Source organism: Pongo pygmaeus, chromosome 3 (assembly GCF_028885625.2).
Source record: "Pongo pygmaeus isolate AG05252 chromosome 3, NHGRI_mPonPyg2-v2.0_pri, whole genome shotgun sequence".
NCBI classification, from domain to species: Eukaryota; Metazoa; Chordata; class Mammalia; order Primates; family Hominidae; genus Pongo; species Pongo pygmaeus.
The window spans coordinates 44,792,603-44,810,718 of NC_072376.2; the positions used below are offsets into that span (position 1 = coordinate 44,792,603).

General features: G+C 37.7%; 1 pseudogene; it reads right to left on the reverse strand.

Annotated features, from left to right (window-relative positions):
- Positions 1–7,085: 7,085 nt before the first annotated feature.
- Positions 7,086–18,116, reverse strand: part of LOC129034530 (52 kDa repressor of the inhibitor of the protein kinase-like) — a 142,193-nt pseudogene continuing 131,162 nt past the window's right edge.

Genomic DNA, 18,116 nt, shown 5'->3' on the forward strand with positions numbered 1-18,116 from the left:
CATTTGGGTTAGTTCCAAGTCTTTGCTATTGTGAATAGTGCCGCAATAAACATACGTGTGCATGTGTCTTTATAGCAGCATGATTTATAGTCCTTTGGGTATATACCCAGTAATGGCATGGCTGGGTCAAATGGTATTTCTAGTTCTAGATCCCTGAGGAATCGCCACACTGACTTCCACAAGGGTTGAACTAGTTTACAGTCCCACCAGCAGTGTAAAAGTGTTCCTATTTCTCCACATCCTCTCCAGCACCTGTTGTTTCCTGACTTTTTAATGATTGCCATTCTAACTGGTGTGAGATGATATCTCATTGTGGTTTTGATTTGCATTTCTCTGATGGCCAGTGATGGTGAGCATTTTTTCATGTGTTTTTTGGCTGCATAAATGTCTTCTTTTGAGAAGTGTCTGTTCATGTCCTTTGCCCACTTTTTGATGGGGTTGTTTGTTTTTTTCTTGTAAATTGGTTTGAGTTCATTGTAGATTCTGGATATTAGCCCTTTGTCAGATGAGTAGGTTGTGAAAATTTTCTCCCATTTTGTAGGTTGCCTGTTCACTCTGATGGTGGTTTCTTTTGCTGTGCAGAAGCTCTTTAGTTTAATTAGATCCGATTTGTCAATTTTGGCTTTTGTTGCCATTGCTTTTGGTGTTTTAGACATGAAGTCCTTGCCCATGCCTATGTCCTGAATGGTATTGCCTAGGATTTCTTCTAGGGTTTTTATGGTTTTAGGTCTAACATTTAAGTCTTTAATCCATCTTGAATTAATTTTTGTATAAGGTGTAAGGAAGGGATCCAGTTTCAGCTTTCTACATATGGCTAGCCAGTTTTCCCAGCACCATTTATTAAATAGGGAATCCCTTCCCCATTGCTTGTTTTTGTCAGGTTTGTCAAAGATCAGATAGTTGTAGATATGCGGCGTTATTTCTGAGGGCTCTGTTCTGTTCCATTGATCTATATCTCTGTTTTGGTACCAGTACCATGCTGTTTTGATTACTGTAGCTTTGTAGTATAGTTTGAAGTCAGGTAGTGTGATGCCTCCAGCTTCGTTCTTTTGGCTTAGGATTGACTTGGCGATGCAGGCTCTTTTTTGGTTCCATATGAACTTTAAAGTAGTTTTTCCAATTCTGTAAGGAAAGTCATTGGTAGCTTGATGGGGATGGCATTGAATCTGTAAATTACCTTGGGCAGTATGGCCATTTTCATGATATTGATTCTTCCTACCCATGAGCATGGAATATTCGTCCATTTGTTTGTATCCTCTTTTACTTCCTTGAGCAGTGGTTTGTAGTTCTCCTTGAAGAGGTGCTTTTCATCCCTTGTAAGTTGGATTCCTAGGTATTTTATTCTCTTTGAAGCAATTGTGAATGGGAGTTCACTCATGATTTGGCTCTCTGTTTGTCTGTTGTTGGTGTATAAGAATGCTTGTGATTGTTGTACATTGATTTTGTATCCTGAGACTTTGCTGAAGTTGCTTATCAGCTTAAGGAGATTTTGGGCTGAAATGATGGGATTTTCTAGATATACAATCATGTCGTCTGCAAACAGGGACAATTTGACTTCCTCTTTTCCTAACTGAATACCCTTTATTTCCTTCTCCTGCCTAATTGCCCTGGCCAGAACTTCCAACTCTATGTTGAATAGGAGTGGTGAGAGAGGGCATCCCTGTCTTGTGCCAGTTTTCAAAAGGAATGCTTCCAGTTTTTGCCCATTCAGTATGATATTGGCTGTGGGTTTGTCATAGATAGCTCTTATTATTTTGAGATACATCCCATCAATACCTAATTTATTGAGAGTTTTTAGCATGAAGAGCTGTTGAATTTTGTCAAAGGCCTTTTCTGCATCTATTGAGATAATCAAGTGGTTTTTGTCTTTGATTCTGTTTATATGCTGGATTACATTTATTGATTTGCATATATTGAACCAGCCTTGCATCCCAGGGATGAAGCCCACTTGATCATGGTGGATAAGCTTTTTGATGTGCTGCTGGATTCGGTTTGCCAGTATTTTATTGAGGATTTTTGCATCAATGTTCATCAAGGATATTGGTCTAAAATTCTCTTTTTTGGTTGTGTCTCTGCCCGGCTTTGGTATCAGGATGATGCTGGCCTCATAAAATGAGTTAGGGAGGATTCCCTCTTTTTCTATTGATTGGAATAGTTTCAGAAGGAATGGTACCAGTTCCTCCTTGTACCTCTGGTAGAATTTGGCTGTGAATCCATCTGGTCCTGGACTCTTTTTGGTTGGTAAGCTATTGATTTTTGCCACAATTTCAGCTCCTGTTATTGGTCTATTCAGAGATTCAACTTCTTCCTGGTTTCGTCTTGAGAGAGTGTATGTGTCGAGGAATTTATCCATTTCTTCTAGATTTTCTAGTTTATTTGCGTAGAGGTGTTTGTAGTATTCTCTGATGGTAGTTTGTATTTCTGTAGGATCCGTGGTGATATCCCCTTTATCATTTTTTATTGCATATATTTGATTCTTCTCTCTTTTTTTCTTTATTAGTCTTGCTAGCAGTCTATCAATTTTGTTGATCCTTTCAAAAAACCAGCTCCTGGATTCATTAATTTTTTGAAGGGTTTTTTTTGTCTCTATTTCCTTCAGTTCTGCTCTGATTTTAGTTATTTCTTGCCTTCTGCTAGCTTTTGAATGTGTTTGCTCTTGCTTTTCTAGTTCTTTTAATCGTGATGTTAGGGTGTCAATTTTGGATCTTTCCTGCTGTCTCTTGTGGGCATTTAGTGCTATAAATTTCCCTCTACACACTGCTTTGAATGCATCCCAGAGATTCCGGTATGTTGTGTCTTGGTTCTCATTGGTTTCAAAGAACATCTTTATTTCTGCCTTCATTTTGTTATGTACCCAGTAGTCATTCAGGAGCAGGTTGTTCAGTTTCCATGTAGTTGAGTGGTTTTGAGGGAGATTCTTAATCCTGAGTTCTAGCTTGTTTGCACTGTGATCTGAGAGATAGTTTGTTATAATTTCTGTTCTTTTACATTTGCTGAGGAGAGCTTTACTTCCAAGTATGTGGTCAATTTTGGAATAGGTGTGGTGTGGTGCTGAAAAAAATGTATATTCTGTTGATTTGGGGTGGAGAGTTCTGTAGATGTCTATTAGGTCCACTTGGTGCAGAGCTGAGTTCAATTCCTGGGTATCCTTGTTGACTTCCTGTCTCGTTGTTCTGTCTAATGTTGACAGTGGGGTGTTAAAGTCTCCCATTATTAATGTGTGGGAGTCTAAGTCTCTTTCTAGGTCTCTAAGGACTTGCTTTATGAATGTGGGTGCTCCTGTATTGGGTGCATATATATTTAGGATAGTTAGCTCTTCTTGTTGAATTGATCCCTTTACCATTATGTAATGGCCTCCTTTGTCTCTTTTGATCTTTGTTGGTTTAAAGTCTGTTTTATCCAAGACTAGGATTGCAACCCCTGCCTTTTTTTGTTTTCCATTTGCTTGGTAGATCTTCCTCCATCCTTTTATTTTGAGCCTATGTGTGTCTCTGCACGTGAGATGGGTTTCCTGAATACAGCACACTGATGGGTCTTGACTCTTTATCCAATTTACCAGTCTGTGTCTTTTAATTGGAGCATTTAGTCCATTGACATTTAAAGTTAATATTGTTATGTGTGAATGTGATCCTGTCATTATGATGTTAGCTGGTTATTTTGCTCATTAGTTGATGCAGTCTCTTCCTAGTCTTGATGGTCTTTACATTTTGGCATGATTTTGCAGTGGCTGGTACCGGTTGTGCCTTTCCATGTTTAGTGCTTCCTTCAGGAGCTCTTTTAGGGCAGGCCTGGTGGTGACAAAATCTCTTAGCATTTGCTTGTCTGTAAAGGATTTTATTTCTCCTTCACTTATGAAGCTTAGTTTGGCTGGATATGAAGTTCTGAGTTGAAAATTCTTTTCTTTAAGAATGTTGAATATTGGCCCCCACTCTCTTCTGGCTTGTAGAGTTTCTGCCGAGAGATCCGCTGTTAGTCTGATGGGCTTCCCTTTGAGGGTAAACCAACCTTTCTCTCTGGCTGCCCTTAACATTTTTTCCTTCATTTCAACTTTGGTGAATCTTACAATTATGTGTCTTGGAGTTGTTCTTCTCGAGGAGTATCTTTGTGGCGTTCTGTGTATTTCCTGAATCTGAATGTTGGCCTGCCTTGCTAGATTGGGGAAGTTCTCCTGGATAATATCCTGCAGAGTGTTTTCCAACTTGGTTCCATTCTCCCCGTCACTTTCAGGTACACCAATCAGACGTAGATTTGGTCTTTTCACATAGTCCCATATTTCTTGGAGGCTTTGCTCATTTCTTTTTATTCTTTTTTCTCTAAACTCCTCTTCTCACTTCATTTCCTTCATTTCATCTTCCATCACTGATACCCTTTCTTCCATTTGATCACATCAGCTCCTGAGGCTTCTGCATTCTTCACGTAGTTCTCAAGCCTTGGTTTTCAGCTCCATCAGCTCCTTTAAGCACTTCTCTGTATTGGTTATTCTAGTTATACATTCTTCTAAATTTTTTTCAAAGTTTTCAACTTCTTTGCCTTTGGTTTGAATACCCTCCCATAGCTCGGAGTAATTTGATCGTCTGAAGCCTTCTTCTCTCAGCTGGTCAAAGTCATTCCCCATCCAGCTTTGTTCCATTGCTGGTGAGGAGCTGCGTTCCTTTGGAGGAGGAGAGGCGCTCTGCTTTTTAGAGTTTCCAGTTTTTCTGCTCTGTTTTTTTCCCCATCTTTGTGGTTTTATGCGTTCCTTTGGAGGAGGAGAGGCGCTCTGCTTTTTAGAGTTTCCAGTTTTTCTGCTCTGTTTTTTTCCCCATCTTTGTGGTTTTATCTCCTTTTGGTCTTTGATGATGGTGATGTACAGATGGGTTTTTGGTGTGGATGTCCTTTCTGTTTGTTAGTTTTCCTCCTAACAGACAGGACCCTCAGCTGCAGGTCTGTTGGAGTACCCGGCCGTGTGAGGTGTCAGTTTCCCCCTGCTGGGGGGTGCCTCCCAGTTAGGCTGCTCGGGGGTCGGGGGTCAGTGGTCAGGGACCCACTTGAGGAGGTAGTCTGCCCGTTCTCAGATCACCAGCTGCATGCTAGGAGAACCATGGCTCTCTTCAAAGCTCAGATGGAAATGCAGAAATCACCCGTCTTCTGCATCGCTCATGCTGGGAGCTGTAGACCGGAGCTGTTCCTAGTAGGCCATCTTGGCTCCTCTTCCCGCATTCAATCTTTCATCATCAAATAAAATGTTTGCTTTAGGGTTTGTTCATTTTTATAGAGACCTTTTATTCATTTTGCCAAATTTTTTGACAGAGTTTACATTTTATTTAGATTAAAATAAACTGTACTAAATTTATTTATTTTTTAAATACAGAAGTATTTTTTGTATTTATTTCCAGATAAAACATAAAACACCTATTTTTATAGGTTTTCCAGGTTTGGCTTATGAATCAAGATGAGGCATTAGATATAGTTATGACCAAAAAAATGGAAGAAAACAGACACGTCAGATGTCCGTATCCATGGCCTCCGATTCTGCCTTGACCACGAAACCTATATTTTCAACATATACTGACTAAAAAGTTTATGATATGGGCTCAGCAAAAGAATGTAAATAGCAACAACAAGTTTACAATTGGAGTTTGAATGTAAGAGTCCGCCATTTTTCTCCCACATCTTGTTGTTGCTGTTCACATTCCTTTGTTGAGCCTACATCTCCATAAGCTGTTTAGCCAGCATATGTTGAAAACTTAGCAATGGTGGACTCTTCCATTCAAACTTTAATTGTAAACTTGTTCCCTTAAGTTCATTTGATAAAGACAAAATCCACACTGATATCCTGGTTTGGTGAGCTTTGCAAGTGTCTTTCTCTGGTAATTTCTTTAACTGTTTATTATAGATTATGAACAACATATTTAAAACTTCTACTAGTCAAAAGCCAATTGTGGGTTTCACTGTAATATTTTATGAAATGTATTTTGTCTTGCCACAACTCCTCAAAATTTATTTCTTCAAAGAATTGATAATTCAATACCCAATAACTGGATGTGCAGTGGAAATAAATGTTATGTCTAAAATGGATTAACCTAAACAATTCCAGAGTGATGCTAGCAGGGATCACACAAAAGTGAAACACAGCACTTTCCATACTATATTCTGGAAGAACAGATCGGTCTTCAAAGCATAAGAGTTAAAACAAGGGCCTTTTAAATACATAGATCATTAATGGCTAATGTACTCAATGGAAACCCTATAGGCAAAGATATGCCTCACAGCTCTTCTTCCAAACATCAAATATAAAAGAAGACATATTTTAAAAATCTCTTAGGCATTTTCACTGGTTTCTGAATTATCCACAGGAAGCTGTTAGTTGTATACGGTTTGATATATGTACTCCCCATTAAATCTGGTGTGTTTTATATCAAAAGTTTTGTTAAGCAAAGCTGAGTTACTCAACCTTTGTTCCATCGAAGTGTCTAAGTATGCTTTGAGACACTTTCATAGATTTTCATAGCACTTATTCTCAATCTTCGTCACAGGAAGAATACACAGATCCTTTAACAATGCATACATATCAGGAAAAAAAGATGTCAGGCAGGTGGAATGCTTCAAACATGGGGAACAGAAGTCCTATATCTTTACCTCTGTGTTTCCATTTGACTCTTCAACAAGGAAGCTCAGCTGAGAGCATGTCTGGACTGGGTAAGTGACTTCTGTACTTGTCAGCATGGTGTTCCTCAGATGTATTGAATTTAAGCTATCCTATGACTGAAGGTACCAGAAATAAGTATATCATAGTTTTGAGGTACTGTTCTGAGAACATATCTTTGAGGTACTGTTCTGAGAATATATCTTTCAGTTTCTGAAAAATGTGCTCCACAGTTGGAACACTTAGGGTTTCTTTATAAAAACTCTCAGAGGTCAGTTGAGGTGCCATGTTACCTTGCTAAGCTCTATGGAATTTCCCAGAGAGTTTTATTTGACTATCAAGTTTGGTTACCAAATGTGTGGCTTCCTCAAACTAAAAATAATGATAGACTTCAATATCTTCCATCACTTCATTGAACGAATGTAGTACTGCAGTCAAACTACTGCCTACAAAGATGATATCAGAGGTGTGACCCTGGAGATTTCTTCAAAAGGTTCTTGTAAAGCACGTTTTTAATAACAACAATGCTAACAACGAAATCAAAATCTGTTGCTGCACTACAGAGGACAAATTCTTGGCTGGGTACTCAGTCATCCCATCTAATATTGCGTCATCATTTATATCATTTAAACATAAAGAAGTGCTAGCATGAGGTCCACTAAAATTTCAAAAGCATCATGCCTGCCTGTTTAATAGGAATACCAAATTTCCTTTAGTCATTTACCCTTGTCTCCACTGTTTTGAAAAAGATCAGAAATGACACTGTCAACTCCTAAAAGCAGTTGTGATTGATGGAAAAAATGAATAAACTTCTGCAGTTGTTCCTAATGCAACAGATACACCCATAATAGGCACTGATTTTGCCAATCACATACATATTTAAGGCACAGGAAAGGCAGGGCAGGTAGATACCTTGAGGATATTTTTCTAAAAGTCTAGGAGAAACAACTTTCATTTTGGAAGAGAATCCATTGCACACAATATAAGCTTGGCCATGACAATAATACTCCATATTTAGTCCCCATTTCTCAGTTATGGTAGTGTGAAATTTCACAGCCAAAATTTCTGCTTCAGCTTCATAAGGCAGGAAGCCCACAGATTCCTCTCTCAGGTTTTGAGATTCATAAACAAACCTCACCAACACAAGTGGGTGCTCTTCCCCTGATATGTCCACTACATTGTCATTGATGGCTGTGGTTTGGATATTTGACCCTCCAAATGTCATGTTAAAATTTGATGCCCCACGTTAAAGGTGGGGACTAACAGGGGGTGTTTGGGTCATGGGGTAAATCTCTCATGGAATCATGTAGTGCCATCCTTGTGTAACGTGTGAGTTCTTACTGTCTTAGTTTCTACAACAGCTTCTTGTAGAAAGGAACCTGGCACCTCCCTCCCCTCTCTTTTTCCAGTCATGTTATCTCTGCATGTACCAGCTCCCCTTTGCCTTCCATCCTGAGTGGAAGCAGGCTGAGTCCCTCGCCAGACACAGATGGTGGTGCCATGCTTCTTGTACAGCCTGCAGAACCATAGGCCAAATAACCCTCTTTTCTTTATAAGTTACCCAGCCTCAGGTATTCCTTTATAGCAACACAAACTGACAAAGAGTGATAATGACAAGGAAGTGTGAAATTCTCACTTCCTTTAGAGTTTCTTCCCTAATACAGCTCTCACAGATCTCTAGCATATGATTCTACTGTGTTTCCAAACAGAACAGCATGTTGTGTTAGCCACTGTTGTCTCAGAGTGCTTTCTTAGGACCTCTTCACCAGAATTTATCTGGCACTCCAGCAGTGCTTGACAGTCATCAGGACTAAAATTACCTTCTGGGGTTTCATCACCCCAGAAGGAATGTTTAGCTTTCCCTTAAGAATCAACATTTCAAATAAAGACTTTATGTTTAGCTTTCCCATGAGAATCAAAACTTCAAATAGAGACTTTATGTATTTTTTTTGTTTTCCTTCTTGTCAAAGATTAGAGGTCAAATGTTCTAATCCTGTTCTTCATCCGCTTCTCTGCACTGGGGTGCTGAGCATTGCTGTTACTGGTTTCTGTGTGTGTGTGTGTGTGTGTGCATGTGTGTGTATGTGTATATGTGTGTGTGTGCACTTTTCTCTTCAGTGTTGTGAACATTTTCTGCTTTACGTGCACTCGATTCTTTTATTCATTTTCCCTATCATTTAGATTGTTTAAATGACTAAGATCAACTATTGTTGGTATTACATTATCTTAAATAACTATCCTATAAGCACTAGTTCTACAGATCATAAGAGGTCTCAAAGTAGTTGGCACATACTTGACAATATTTTTTTAGTTGATCAGATGTTTTCTCTTCTGTCCACTCTCTTACAATTCACCTGTTTCTGGCATCTGGCTGGATTCGGTGGGAAACTGGAAAAAGCCAGGTCAAACTGTATGCTCTTTTGCAGTACAATTGGTGGCAGTGCAGACCTCACCTACTGTCTGTTGTGCTCAGCCTTCTTTTCCTTGACTTCTCAGGGCAGCCTGCTGGACACAGGGGCCCAGGAGAGGAGAATGTGTTGTTGTATTTTAACAGATCTTTTTTTTTTTTTTTGAGATGGAGTCTCACTCTGTCACCCAGGCTGGAGTGCAGTGCCGTGATCTCAGCTCACTGCAGCCTCCGCCTCCTGGGTTCAAGTGATTTTCCCACCTCAACCCCTTGAGTAGCTAGGACTATATTTGGGACCACCACCCCTGGATGGTTTTTGTATTTTTAGTAGCGACAGGGTTTTGCCACGTTGGGCAGGCTGGTCTCCAACTCCTGGCCTCAAGTCATCCGCCCGTGTCGGCCTCCCAAAGTGCTGGGATTACAGGAGTGAGCCACCATGCCCAGCTGTGTATCTTCTTTATTTTGTTAATATGATGAGCTATAGATTGAATTTTGAATGTTGACCCAACTTTGTATTTCTGGAACAAATACCACTAGGTTATGTTTGATGTAGTATTCTTTTTATATGTTGATATATTTAATTTGAAAATATTTCATTGTAGATTTTTGCATTTATGTTCAAAATAAATATTGGTCTTTTCTTTTACTGGCTGTCTCACATTTTAGTATCAAGTAAATATTCCCTTCTTTCTCTAGTCTGGATTCTCCAAAGAAACAGAACCGAGAGGATATATGTGATATATGTATGTGTGTATATTTTATAAAAATTGTATCACATGATTATGGAGACTGAGAAGTCCCACGATCTGCCATCTGCAAGCTGGAGAACCATGAAAGATGGTGGCATAATTCAGTCCAAGTCCTAAAGCCTGTGGGGTGGGTGTTGGGAGGTAATGGTGTAATTCCTGGTCTGAGTCTGAAGGCCAGAGAACTAGGAGCACTGATGTCTAAGGGCAGAAGAAGAAGAAGATGGACGTCTCAGCTTAAGAAGAGAGAGCAAATTTGCTCATTCTTTTCCTTTTGGTTCTATTTGGGCCCACAATGGGTTGGATAATGTCCACCCACATTGGTGAGAATGATTTTCTTTACACAGTTACTGATTTAAATGCTAATCTCTGCTGGATGTACCCTCACAGACACACCAGAAATAATGTTCTAGCTGCTATCTTGGGCATTCCTTAGCCCTGTCAAGTGGCACATAAAATTAACCATAACACTCCTTTTCCATTTTCTGGAAGGGATGTATAGAATTGGTGTTATTTCTTCTTTTAATGTTCAGTAGAATTTGCCAGTGAAAATATCTGGGTCTTAAGTTTTCTCTTTTGAAAGTTTTAAAATATGGATTCCATTTAAAAAATATTTGTAGGAATATTTAGGTTTTCTATTTCTTCTCTGCTGAGTTTTGTTATACAAGAGTACCCTGCCTTCAAGAAAATTACATTTTATATAGGGAATAGATGATGTAGTTCCTTACATAACAGTGTGTTATAGGTTAAGGGAGGCATAATCTGGTGAGCAGTAACACTGTGATCCATTATGTATTCCATAATATTGCAAGAACCAGAGAAAATTAATTTAGAATATTAACAAGATTTTATTCTGTAGGAAGAAGAATCCAGAAGAAACTGAAGTAAGTGTCAAGGTCTTCAACATATGATTTATGGTTCAGAAAATACTTTTGGTCTTTATAAGAACTGAGTGTTCAGTGAGGAGTTTGATAGAGAAAGCACACTTAAAGATTGAATCAACATGGGAGGGGAGAGAAAATGGGAGCTGGGCACAGATTTTCTGTCCACAAGTTGCTATAGGAACACTGAAGAATGAACCATTAGAAAAAAAAAAAAAATCCAGATTGCACAACAGGCTTGACTTGTTAGATTCAAAATTTGCTTCCTCTTCCAGTACAGTTTTTTTAAAAACCAGAGTGGCATTGAGATTGCTGGTAAAATACTTCAGAATTATAACTTGGGAGGATAAGAGAGAAACGTATGACATCACACTATCAGGGACAAAAAAACCCACTATTTTTATAATTAACTTTAAAAATTGATAAACATGTTATAGTGAACAGTCAGTTAAACAGAAGATTTCTACAAAGTAAATAAAACAAAAAATAATCAATTGATATTCAAAGAATTAAAAAATATTACTATAATTAATAACACTTTTAAATTAAATGAAATAAAATATCATATGACTCTAACAGTTTGGTCGAGATACTCTTCTGAGACATGTGAGAGGCCTTGGGACTAAAATAAGATAGACTTTATGAGGTATCCTCCTACTGAGAACACGTGACATAAACACATTTCCATGTGATATTGGGGTACAAAATCTAGCATCTTAGAAAAGTACAAGGTAGAAACTAAAGTATAGAGTCATTAAAGAGATAACAAAGAGTAACACTGCAAAGTGAATTTCAGGGATATAACTAGAGATAGCAAAACAAATAGATGAAGGAATGAGTTTGGAAACTCTCATGAATGTTTTACCTGGAGAGATATGTTCAGGTTGGAAGATAGAAGTAGTGTATCACACAGTGGTTTGGGTATAGAACTGCTATTGGCACCATACTCTTTGGACAATTTTGGTCAATCATAATGTTATGAAACAATAAAAGCAGTAGGACATCAAGAAGCCCTAAAATCTTTGATAAATGGTGGTGCTGACAAAGAATTTCTCCTTGAACAAATGTAGACAGGCTGGTCTGATCCTTGTTTTCAACTAGGCCTTGTCATTATACATTGTCTGTGGGCCAACTAGCCCAGTGTTAGCAAGAATCTCCCGTAAGCCATCCTTTATATGGAAAGAATCCCCCATCCTTTATATCTGATTATACTCAATATCTTATTAAATTCCTCATCCTCACTCTTGGTATTTGATCATCTTTGGTCTGTGTTCAGTGAGGGGTTTGATAGAGAAACCACGCTTAACAATTGAATCAACATGGGAGGGGAGAGAAAATGGGAACTGGGCACAGATTTTCTGTCTACAAGTGGCTGTAGGAACGTTGAAGAATCCTGTTAATATCAAGAATCCTGTTAAGTGTGTTTAGCAAGAATTCCCCTACCTTGATATCTTCTCTTAGTAATTTCCCATTCACTGACTCCCCCTTCTGCTCATTTGCTATGAATCCTTAGCTATCTTTGCTTTATTTATTCAAGTTGAACTAACCTTTCTTCCTTACTGCAATAGTCTTGACACTTATTGCAGTAATCCTGAATAAAGTCTCTCTGATAATTTTAGTGTCAGAATAATTATTTCTTTAACAGTGGTCAAAGTAATATCCATGGTGGTTTGCTTCCAATAAAATGATAAAGAGCATAAGAAAAAGTTTTAACATTGCATTAGGGGTACTCTAAAAATGTCTTAGCAGAAGAAAAAAGTACATATAACTCTTTTCATGCTCTGATCCCTAAACATTGTGCAAGATGCTAGGGTAAGGCCTACTATAGAATGGAAATTAGGTTAAATTGAATTACACATTTTTAAAATCTGATGTAATAAAAACAAGCACAATATCTAGGAACTTTTGGTTACTCACAAAAATTGTTCTAAAATATTTAATGATAATTTGTGAATATGAAAGATACATTTGAGAAAAAGATCTCTTTTACTGATCATTAAGTCTTAGGTTTGACTTTACCCTAGAGTAAGTATTTCCTTTTTTTTTTTGCATTGCTTTTGGGTTCTGTATCAAGAGCATTCATTTCAGGTACTGTTTGCACAGTGGTGAACCAAATAGTCATGTTTTCTGCCCTCTTGCCACAATTTAAAAAAGCCTTTTGAATTTGACTTATCTAACATCAGCTTACAGAAAATTGTGATACATGCATGTTTTTTAACAAAGCCAGCACAACTGATTATTTGTTTGGGTATGAAGAATGAAGGGTGATCCCACATTCTTTTTCCTGAGAAACCAGAAGATTGGAGTGGCATTTCTAAGATTGTTAAGTGATAGGGATTCCAAGTTTTAAGGAAGACATCATGAATTCACTTTTATTGATGTTAGCTTTCAAATTTTAACCATCAAGAGACACTTTTGAGCAGGATAAGCAAGAGACTAGATTCAGAAAAGATATCTAGCTGAGATATTAATTTTGGAATTATCAATCACCAGGTATTTGTATTAAAAAGCATATAACTAAATGATATCTTCAATAAATTATATTCAAAGCAAGAGGATCAAGGTTATACAACATAAAAAGGTTGAAGAGAAAAGAATAAAAATCAAAGGGACTGGGAAAGACCCATGGGTAGGGTAGGAAGAAAGCCATGGTATTCTGAAAGCCAAGTTAAGAAAGTATATTAAAGAGAAGCGAGTGGTGGGAACACTTAAAATCTACTCTGTCAGCAATTTTCAAGTATATAATACATCATTAATTGTAGTCACCATATTGTATTTCTACACTAGATCTCTTGGACCAATTTGCCCTGCCTAACTGAAATGTTGCATTCTTTGATCAACATCTTCCCAGTCAACACAACCCCCCTTATCCCTTCATAACCACCATTCTACTCCCTGCTTCCAATGATATGGTATGTGAGTTAATAAATATGTTAGTTAGCCTGATTTAGTCATCCCGTAACATATACATATATCAAAACAGGATGTTGACACCATAAATGTAAATAATTTTTATTATAATTTTTATTTGTCAAATAAACATAAATATAAAAAAGAGGAGAGAGTGATCAATAGTTTCAAACACGGCTGGTAGATTTTTTTAGCATGAGGACTAAGAGCTATCCTTTTGATTTTGCAATGTGAGATCATCAGAGCCATTGATAAGACCAATTTTAGTAGAGTAGGCTTTAGCAGAAAGCCTAATTAGAGTACACTTATGAGAAACAGAAGAGAAATATTGGAAATGTGAATACAGACTATTCATTTGAGGAATTTTGCTGCAGAGGTGAATGCAGAAATGGGGCAGTAGTTGGCTGGCAAAAGTGAAGAATGGAGCAACAAGAACATTTATTAATCAGGAGCATGTTTATTTCAAGAGGATACAAATACCTGCAAATGATGGAATTGATACAGTCAAGTATGAAAGCTTGTCATATAGGGTAAGTCAGGGAGAATTGCTGTAGTGATGATACTGAGACAATACAGAATTTCCTGCGTAAATGGGAGGATATATAACAGCATGCATATGTCACCTAAAGTAAGTGGAGGAAAAGCAGAGAAACTGGGTGAACATTTACTTATTTATTTATTTTGAGATGGAGTCTTGCTCTTTCACCCAGGAGGGAGTACAGTGGCACGATTTCAGCTCACTGAAGCCTCTGCCTCTGCGGTTCAAGTGATTCTCCTGCCTCAGCCTCCTGAACAGCTGCACCACCACATCCGGCTAATTTTTGTATTTTTACTAGAGACGGGGTTTCACCATGTTGGCCAGGCTGGTCTTGACCTCCTGACCTCAAGTGATCCACCAGCACCCACCTCCCAAAGTGCTGGGATTATAGGCGTGAACCACCGCGCCCAGCCTGGCTGAACATTTAGAGAGCTAGGTGGTTAATGGAAAATCTGAGGGTATTCTCAGCCAGTAGCCAAAAGCAAGAGCTAAATTAGGAGAAATGATGGTGATTTTGTGATTACATATAAAAGCTAGGTGATTTAGTCAGGGTTCTCTAGCGGAACAGAACTAATAGGATATATATATATATGAAAGAAAGTTTATTAAAGAGAACTGACTCACGTGGTCACAAGGTAAAGTCCCACGATAGGCCGTCTGCAAGTTGAGGAGCAAGGAAGCCAGTAGTGGATCAGTCCCAGCCCCAAAATCTCAAAAGTAGGGAAACTGACAGTGCAGCCTTCAGTTTGTGGCCGAAGGACAAATAGCCCTAGGCAAACCACTTAAGTCCATGAGTCCAAAGGCCAAAGAACCTGGGGTCTGATGTTCAAGGGCAGAAAGCACTTAGCAAAGGAGAAAGATGAAGGCCAGAAGACTCTGCAAGTCAGCTCATTCCGCTTTCTTCTGCCTGTGCTGCAGCTGAGGTGATGGTGCCCACCCAGATTAAGGGTATGTTTGCCTCTCACAGTCCCCTGATTCAAATGTTAATCTCCTTTGACAACACCCTCACAGGCACACCCAGAAACAATACTTTGCATCCTTCAATCCAATCAAGTTGACACTTATTATTAACCATCACACTAGATTGAAAGTCATAAGTACTCCAAGGGCTAAAATGGGCTTACTTTCTCTCTTTCCCCCCATTCCTTCCAACCCTCTCAAACTGGAAAATGTAAAATCCAACCAAATAGAAAGGTTGGATTTCTCTTTCTCCCCCACTCTGTCTCTGCTTTCCTTTCTTTCTCATCTGCTCCTAGTCACAGTGAAGAGGATTCAGGCTTTTTAATCGATTATCCCCATCTGAAAACAGAGCAGTACTTTTTCCTCCTGGGTGGAGTGGAGAAAGAAGAAGTGCCAAAGAGTTCAGGATGATAATTCCTGTAAATAGAAAAGAGAGAGAAGCCTGAAGGAAAAACAGTAGGCAAAGGCTAGACAAACAGATCTATGGTAAAAAATTAGTTGAAACATCATTGGTATCAGAAGAGTTGTCTAAGACATTTACATTTACTGTCACTCTTTAGATACCAGCATATTTGTTTTCTGATACCACTCCCAGATTATGAAGTCACATCATCATCTACTTTTGAATTTGGACAAAGTCTAAAAAGGAGTCCTCTTTTTCTGTGAAAAAAATTGTTGTAGTATAAGTAATATCACTCCAAATACTTTTTTGGAGTATTTGGAGTGCCCAATATTATGGCAACTAAATACACTAATTTATAAAGTCTGTATAAATGGAATCCCTGGGGAGGGGGATAATATGTAATTTGCACATCCAAACATGGCAGACCAGAGTTGCAGCATGCACTCCTTATGAAACAGATAAGAGGGGCTGCTGGAATACATGGCACACACACAATACTTCCAAAATGATCTGTAGAGGGAAATAATTGTTAGTGCCTTTCCAATTCATATAGAGAATTCAGTACATTTTCAAATTAAGGAATATTTATTACTTTTTAAAATTAAAGCTTTCAATATAAAGAAATAACTTCTCTTTTACCAGATTTTGAGGGAAAGATTTTTCCTCAGGCAGACATTAATTTAACAAAATGTTAACTTTTACAGATAAAGTTATTTTATATTCATAACCACACTCATGAGATAGAGGATCATTTTGAAAATAAACAAGTAGGAATTGATGGCTACTATATCTGAAGGCTTATGGAAAAACAGATGTTTGTTAAAATACAGTAGACTCTATTAGCCAGTCTCATGAGTGAAAAGAAGTCTTCTATTCCTCCTTGAGCCTCTTCTCTGGTGGTCAGGAACATTTTCAGATCACGATGAACATTACTATTTTTGCAAATACTGTCATCATTCCAATTCTTCAGTATTGTCCCTGTGGGAGGCAGAATATGCCCTCCCTCAAAGAGGTCTACACCCTAATCCTTGCAAGCTGTAAATATATTACGTTAAGTAGGAAGAAAGGACTTGAAGATCTGACTAAGTTTACTGACCTTGAGAAAAGGAGCATAGCCTGGATTATCTATGTGGGCCACCTTTAATCAAATGGCTTATTAAAAGCAGAGAACCTTTCCAAGCTGTGGTCAGAGGAAAGTATGAAATAGGAAAAAGGTTGGAGGGAGGCAACATTGCTAGCTTTTAAGATAGAGGAAAGGGACCCTGGCCAAAGAATGTAGGAGGCCTCTAGAATCTAAAAATCAAGGAAATGGAGTCTCACTTGATAGCTTCAGAAAGGAATGCCAACCTCTGACTCTGACTTTAGCCCAGTGAGAACCCTGTGAGACTTCTGACCTACAGAACTGTAAGAAACAAATTGGAGTTAAACCTCTAAGCTAGTGATAATATACCCCCTACAGGTAAAATATTTCTAAAGTATGTTGCCCCTTTTCCTGGCACTTTTTACAGTAAAAAACAAGTATGTCTTTTATTTTTTTTTAAATGACATATGAATATTATGTTAATAAATTAAGACATTTTTATTTACATTTCTAGATATGCTTTTCATTAGGACACATTTAAATAAAGAGTTCCCCTGATACTTTCAAATATAATGTTATTTAGAATGGAATGTAATTATGTGGTAGTTTTTTGGGTTTTTTTTTTTTTTGGTACCTCACTGGTTTTATAGATTAAATAAATGCCAGTAATGTTTGTTTATATGATAATCTGTTTACCCTTGGATGTAATTCTCATGCACAAATATCTGTTGAATGAATGAAGGATTGAATAATAAATGGATGAATGGACAGAGGAATAAAAGGAGGGAATGAAGGAATGAATGAATAAATGAGTCTTTAGTTATGCCTTATAGCCACAAAAGAAAAATATCTCTCCATCTTCTGACTCATTTTAGAAAGACCCAAGAGACTGTACTTAACCAACAAATCTCCCTTTTAGAATATTGTATCAAACACAGGAATAGTCAATGAATAAGTTTTGTATCAGTCATATTACCTTTATGTTTCTTTTGATCAAAATTGAATTATTATTTTACTCAATTGTACTATTTTCTGTACTTATATAAATATATTTAAGTGTATTTAAATATATTTTGAAGTTATGTAACATAAAAGTTTGTGGATATACGGACACATATTCATTAATATCTGGGTAAATATTTACTATTGTTGAAATTTAATATGTAAGACATTATGAATATAAAAAAAATCACAAAGGAGGGTAAACATTTAATGAAAAGCTGATATGTTGACTATAATTCTGTGGTTTAGCTTTTATTATTATTATTTTTTGAGACAGAGTCTCGCTCTGTTGCCCAGGCTGGAGTGCAACGGCAGAATCTCAGCTTACTGCAACCTCCACCTCCCGGGTTTAAGCAATTCTTCTGCCTCAGCATCCCGAGTAGCTGGGATTACAGGCTCCCGCCACTATGCTGGCTAATTGGTTTAGCTGTATCTTATTTATTAAGTTCCTTTTCATGCCTGTACATGTATACCACAAAGATCTTTATATGGTTGCAGCTACATTCAAATATTACATTTTATTATTCAGTTTATGCTTTAGTAATAAATATTTCTTATTATTC